This window comes from Chenopodium album, chromosome 12, assembly GCF_948465745.1.
Source record: "Chenopodium album chromosome 12, dcCheAlbu1.1, whole genome shotgun sequence".
NCBI lineage: Eukaryota > Viridiplantae > Streptophyta > Magnoliopsida > Caryophyllales > Amaranthaceae > Chenopodium > Chenopodium album.
Genome location: NC_137845.1, coordinates 33,809,084 through 33,816,459, shown reverse-complemented (window position 1 = coordinate 33,816,459; position 7,376 = coordinate 33,809,084). Strand labels below are relative to the sequence as shown.

General features: G+C 42.4%; 1 non-coding gene across 1 annotated transcript; it reads left to right on the top strand.

Moving 5' to 3' along the window:
- The first annotated feature begins 408 nt into the window (after positions 1-408).
- On the top strand, positions 409-514 carry LOC145573384 (small nucleolar RNA R71). The gene has a single exon (XR_014097427.1). It is a non-coding gene; the product is annotated as a small nucleolar RNA R71 (small nucleolar RNA).
- The last annotated feature ends 6,862 nt before the right edge of the window (positions 515-7,376 follow it).

Here is a 7,376-nt window from a genome sequence, read left to right as displayed (position 1 = left end):
ATCACAAAACAAGCAACCACTAGGCATGTTACTAGAAGAGGGGAAGGGTTGAGGGTTAGAAGACATACCTCTCCCCTTAAATTGGGAGGAAAGATTGAAACTTGGGAGGTAGCACTTTCCAACTTTGCCTTAATAGCGGACATTTCCTTCCCCAAGTTTGTTATTTGTGAGGACAAGTTGTTTATGGCATTAAGATGATCAACCGAGTACGCCGAAGAGCTACTCTTGCTAGTTTAATCCCTCTCACCATCTTGCCAATCTCTATAGTGCCTCACTACGTCTTCAATTATGTCTACCACTTCCTCTTCCGTTTTATTCATGATGGGACCTTCGGCTCCTCCATCAAGACACGACTTTCCTTGAGGAATTAGGCCACCATAGAAGATTTGAATAATTTGGTAAGTAGGAATTCCGTGGTGAGGAAATTCTCTTTGATACTCCTTGTACCTCTCCCATGCTTCATAGAGGGTTTCACTAGACTTTTTCTTGAAACCTTGAATCAAAGCTCTAGCCTCCGCCGTTTTCTTTTGTGGGTAGAAACGGGATAGAAATTCCTTGGTCATTTTGTCCCATGTCCTTAGAGAATTGAGTTTGACCTCCTTGTACACCATTCCAAGGCACGCCCTATGAGAGAAAAGGGAAAAAGCTTGAGGTGGATGAATTCTTGGAAAATTCCATTCACTTTGATAGTGTTGCAATATTTTTCGAACTCTTTGAGATGGTTTAGTGATCTTTCATGTTTAGCCCCACTAAATTGTCGCCTCTCTATTAAAGTGATCAATGCCGGCCTTATTTCGAAATCATTTGTCGGTGTTGTAGGTGGAGCAATCCCACTTTCAAACCTATATGCACCCGGAATCCCCAATTCCTTCAATGACACCCTTGGACTTTCTCCCATCCTTGCTTGTTCTTCTTGATGTGGTTCATCTTCACTTGGAGGGCTAGAACTCAAAGAACGTCTAGCAAATCTTATCCTTAAAATTGTCCTCTCAATTTCCAGATCAAATGGCACTAGTGAACGACCACGTGCTCTACGCATACAATCTCAAAAGAAATAATTTGTAACACGGCTACAAATCTAGCCAAAAAGAGAAAAATCTTTTTGTATTTTCCGATTAAAAATGAAGTAGACTCAACAACTATAACAAAGCACCAATATCATTCCCCGGCAACGGCGCCATTTTGACGTGTGGTTATCTAGGTCGTTGAAATCTAAAGCATCACCAATCAAACAATTAAGAAAGTCAATCTTATTCCTAGTATTGGAACAAGTGCTAGTCGAACCACAAGGAATGAGAGGGAGAATGCTATAGCCTATGGTCAAGCCACTTCGAAGAATGAGAGGTGAATTGAATTGAATTATAAGTAAGTTCTCAAATTAACTAATCAAGTCAAGAAAATCAATACGCTAAACACTAGGGATTAAGGTTCCACATGTAAGCTCAATGACTATGCCAATCGATGAAGAACTCAATTGATTCAAACGTTGCAAAGGACAAACAATAGTTGCAATTAATAGAATTAAAGAGCTATCTCCTATAAGTCAAGCTAGTGTTCACTATGAATGACTAACAAGGAAAATCGCAATCAAATTCAAACAATTAAAGTAATTCTCAAAACAAGGGTTCATGTCATTGAAATTTGCTATGCAATCTAGATTAATCATCTAGGTTGATCACTCCTAATCGAATTAATCACATTCACAACTATGTCAACCAATTTAATTGCAACAATTTAATCATCGATGAATCATCAACTAGCAAAAATCTTCAATCAAGCATGCCTCCCCTTCTCCCTAACTACTAATCTACTCACAAATCATAATGGAATTGAAAAACAAAGCAAATTGAATTACAAACATCATTTCAAGCTTAATCAAAGAGAAAATCAAATTCAACGAATTCTCAAACCAAAGATCAACAATCAAATCAAACATTCAAGAATTAAAGGAAAGATCAAGCAAAAGTAAATTCAAAGAAAGAAATTCTTACTAATTTTCATTAATTGAAGATGAAATCCAAGCTAAAAGATGTAATTTGAAGTACAAAACAAGTAATCTAAATTTTCTCTCACTACTTTCTCTCTCTACTAAATCTGGAAATAAATCTCACGTACATGTGAAATCGTCATCACCTAAAAAAGGAAAAGTCAAGGAAAAGGAAGTAAATCGAGCGAAGAGGTTCGGAGCAAGGCCGTGTGCACGCACCCCTGTTGTGGTGTTGCGGCGTGCACGGCTCCTCTTGCTCGTCCATAGATCCTTGTGCGAAGCTATGCTCTCAGCGCTCTCGTGAATCCCTATCGTCGGCACTCTCATGATGATGCCCGTGAGAGAGGCACCCCTTGATCTTCAAATATTCGCGCTTTCATGACCTAGAATCAATGAGGGAGCTACTGTGAGAGCGCAACAAATAAAACTTTGAAACTTCACTAACAAAAATTCAAGTAAAAGTAAGAGAGAAAGCAAAATGAATAGAAACTAAACTAAAATAGCTAAATAAGAACAAAAATCATGAAAAACTCATAAAAGTGAATGAAAAACCAAAATGAGTTATAAAGACGGAAAATAAAAGAAAACTAGAAAGATTATATGAAAATAAAGCAAGAAAATATAGAAAAAGAAATTAAAAGCTACTCTATTGAGCGCCATAAACGACGCTCATCATTAGTAAGTTTGGTTTTATAAAGAATCCAGATGAATCTTGTGTTTACAAGAAGGTCAGTGGGAGTGACATCGCCTTCCTAGTCTTATATGTTGATGACATATTGCTCATTGGGAATAGTATTCCGATGTTAGAGTTTGTAAAGGCCTGGCTTGGAAAGTGTTTTTCAATGAAAGACTTGGGAGAGGCTCAGTACATATTGGGCATCAAGATCTATAGGGATAGATCTAAGACGATGATTGGATTGACCTAGAGTACTTATATTGATAAGTTACTGGCAGGATTCAGGATGGAAGGGGCGAAGAGAGGTCACTTGCCCATGTGACATGGCATAACCTTGAGCAAGAAGCAGTGTCCGAAGACACCTGATGAGCGAGAAAGGATGAATGAGATTCCATATGCTTCGCTAATTGGATCGATCATGTATGCCATGATATGTACTAGGCCAGATGTATCGTATGCCTTGAGTGCTACAAACCGATACCAATCAGACCCAGGAGAGGCTCATTGGACTGCAGCCAAGAATATCCTAAAGTACCTGAAAAGGAATAAGGATAAATTCCTGGTATATGGTGGCTCAGAAAAATTAGTTGTTGAAGGTTATACCGACACAAGCTTCCAAACAGACAGAGACGATTTCAAATCACAGTCTAGATATGTGTTCTGTCTTAATGGAGGAGCGTTGGGTTGGAAGAGTGCCAATCAGAGCACAACTGCAGATTCTACAACTGAAGCCGAATACTTTGCATCTGCTGAAATGCCTAAGGAGGCAGTTTGGATTCGTAAGTTCGTTGGTGAACTTGATGTTGTACCCTCTATCAAGGGTCCAATAGCCCTCTATTGCGACCACAATGGAGCTATTTCTTAGGCCAGAGACCCAAGGGAACATCAGAAGGTCAAACATGTCAAGCAGTGATTTCACATGAAAAGAGAATGGAAATCAGAGGGTGAAATCAAAATTTGTAAAGTTGGAACGGATGACAATGTAGCCGATCCACTTACTAAACCTCTGCCTCAAGTGAAGCACAATAAGCACGTTGAGGCAATGGGAATCAGGCACGTTGGAGATTGTCTTTGATTTCCCTGTTTAGTGTTTTAATTAAATTTTGAACATTTTAATGTAAGACACTAAGATGAACCATTCAATTTTGGAGTAATTTAATATCATGCAATTTTATCACTTCGTTTCTATTTAATTGTGGTTTAGGATTAAATATTGAGTCCATTTGATTCTGAGAATATTCAAAATAGGGTATCAAGACCAGTCTTGGATAAAGAAACACCTATTAAGTGAACATTGAATATTATAATCGAAAATTATCCCTAATCGAGGTCATTTAAATGATGGACGCTTAATGACCGCTTGAGATTAGTGTGTAGTTTGATTTATAGCACCGTTTCTTGTGCTACAAGGACATGATTGCCATAAATCATTTGCACAGGTATTGGTTTAGAACCATACTTGATTGACCTATGAAAATATTTTAAGAGATTTAAAAATCCTCATAAGTATACTTCTCATTATCGCTATCAGAACCTCTTTCCTTGACCATGAGTATTGTGAGTTCTCTTGTTTGAGTACTAGTCCGTTTTGATGTTAGCAGCACCAGCCGCACGGACGCAAGTAGCAGCCTGCATTGGTGCGGGCATGCTGCGCGTATCTGCGTGCTTGGTGCGCCCCATGCTAGCAGCGCCTAGCAGCTAGCAGCGTGCTAGCATGCCAGTAGCCAGGCGCGCACACCTTGGCCAGCAGCCCGCAAGCGTGCGTGGCTTGGTGCGCCAAGGGCAGTAGCAGCATCGAAGCGTGCACCAGCCAACAACCCAACCTAATACTAGGCCGCCAGCTTGGCGTGCCTTGGTCCCCAATGCTGGGGTGCCACGTGGCGCATTGAGAAGGCAGCCGAAAAAAAGGGGAAGCTTGGGAGGAAGGCTTGGTCCCCTCCCCTTGTGGTCCTTACCTAACCTTCCCTCCTTTGAGTGCCACTTGTTGATTAATTATTATTTGGCTATTTTCTTTTGTTTTTTAACTAAAAATAAAAGGAGAAAATTGGTTTTACCAACTCTCCCCCATTGATGGGAGATTGGATTTCTCACTTGAGTTTCCCTATAAATATACCCCTTGGGATTTTGGGAAACTCACTTGAGTAAGAGCTTAGTTAGGCATCTCCACTTGAGAGAAAACCTTTAAGCTCATTAATTACTCGAGTAGTCTTTTTGGTCGGACTTGGCTAACCTCCATGTAGTAAACCGGTCGGGTTGCGTTGTAGATGGACTTCTTCAGAGGTCCTCGCCCTTTGTGAAGCTCGGATTTCTCAAGTAAGAGCTTCATCTTGTTGAGCGAAGCATGCTACAAGAGTAATTTACTCTTTTCTTTATTCTTGTTATTTATGCATTTTGTTATATTAATTGTGAGTTTGTTCTTGGGCTCGGGTGTTATTTCCAGAGTGAGTCGGACTCATCGAAACCCAACATATGCCGCCGTTTTCCTTTCTACCCCAGCCGGATGGGTAAGTCAATTTGTCCGACTAGGTGCACAACCCCTCCTTCGAAACCAATAAGATGGTTAGCGATGCCTCAAAGATTGTCCAGCTTGTAATTCAGCTTGGACAGACACTTGTAGCTAATGAGGTCAAAGGAGCTACTAGTGTCTACAAGGATCTGACCAACCAGTTGGTTGGCGACCTTACATTCAATGACGATTGGGTCATCATGCGGTCGGCGGAATTTGCCCCAATCCTTCTCAATGATGAGGACGTCTAGGAAAGTACCACTAGCAGACGACTATCCATCATCAACAGAATGGATCATATCTTCAGATGATCCTTGGTGCTCGGATGGCCTGGCCACCACTTGCAAAATTTCCTGCTATGGTGTAGACCGGCTCCTTGTCAGTGTCCGAACTACTAGCAGGTTTGACAGTCTTGGACGACTGTCCCGGATTCGTCTTTTCAGTCGCTTTGGATTTCAAGACATAAGATTTTAGCACCCCCTTGTCAACCAGACGGTCCAACGTTCGCTTGAGGCTATAGCAGTCGTTGGTGTCATGGCCGACTTCTTCATGGAAGTGACAGTTTTTATTTTTGTTCCATGACTAGACGGAACACTTCATTGGATTCGGCTTTTCAACGGTCAGCCGGTCCTTTATCTCCATGAGGATGGAAAAGCTGTCTTTATTATACTCGTACCTCGGGATGTACGGTTTGAATTCTTTCTTTTTTCTTTTGGACGACTGATCAGGCTCATCCACCGACCTGACTTCTTTTCTCTTTTTGCTCTCTTCAGCTTTCTAAGCTGGCTAAGAAGACCGACTCTCTTTTTGTTTGTTAGACTTCTTAGAGTATGAATGATGGTTGGACCCATCCTTAATAAAGCTCTCCGCCTCTATCAACGCCTCATGGAGGGTGAAAACCCTCTTTCGGACAAGGTCAAACTTAAAGGTTTACCCATCCTTTAGACCCTTGAAGAAGTCTGTATAAGCTACCTCGTCAGACACCCCTTATATCTGGATTCTCACAAGATTGAATCGTCTAACTTAAGAGCGAAGTCCTCCTCTCATTCCCTGCCGTATGGTGCTCAAGTCGAGACTCGTTTTCTTGGTAGGGATTTTCATCTAGAAGTTGGAGGCAAACAGGAAGACAAGCCTCCTGAAGCTATCAATGCATCCGGCTAGTAGGTTGCCAAACCATTGTTGGGCTATGCCCTTGAAGGTAGCCGAGAAGCATCGGCACCACATAGTATCCTCCAACCTCTGCATGTGCATAAGGTTGGTGTAAGCCAGGAGGTGGTCCTCTGGGTTGGTGGTGCCGCCTCGGTTATTTCCTTGATGAACGCAGAAGTTTGTTTACTAATCTGAGCAAACGGAGATGCCAGTCCAAGGGCTGAACATTGTGTGCCGCCTGACCTTCGAAGAAGGCTGGCTGCATGAATGGTGGAGCATACTGCCCGTATGGCGTCTGAGGCACATAAGGGACTGTCCCAATCATCTGAGGGCTAGTATGGACAGGCTTGCCGCCTGTATGGCTCTCATGTAAGGATTGAGAATTCCTTGCAGAAGTATTTTTGAAGCTGTCTGGAAAGCTTGATGTATTGGCTGACTTAGACAACTGCTGGCTCCGGTTGTGGTCGATGATGTGTCGAGCATCGGAGAAGGTTTTCTTGCTACCATCCGGCTAAAGAACTCGGATGACCTTCCTTTTGCCCATCTAGGGCAGAAAGTTCTTAGACAAGTCAATGGAAAGCGTAGTCTTCTCCTACGGATGTGGAGTAGGCTGCCTGTCTCTGATTGACTTCCTCCTCTCAGTTTGAGGAGTTTTCTTGGCCGACTAACCCTTGTTAGAGCCAGCCGTCCTCTTGTTGATTAGGTCCTTGATTTCACCCTTGAAACTTGTCATGAATTTCCTGAGTTCATCTCAGGTTACTAGAGCCTGACTTCTTGCCGTCTGGGTGTTCCCAGGCGGTGGTCCAACAATCTTGCTGGTACCAGCTTCGTTGTTGCCTCGTTCCAGCTTATCTCTGGAACGAATGTACTTAGAGAGGAATGACCCATCAGGGCCTACTCGGGTTTCGACATCACAGTCGTTGTCCGTATCATGGTCTGAATTGACCACCCCATCGGGTCCAGGCCGATTAGGTTTAGGTGGCGGTACAAACTCTTGAACCATCTTAGAGGTACTCTCCTCACAGATGGCGCCAAATTTTTGGGTGTTTTTAGTCCCT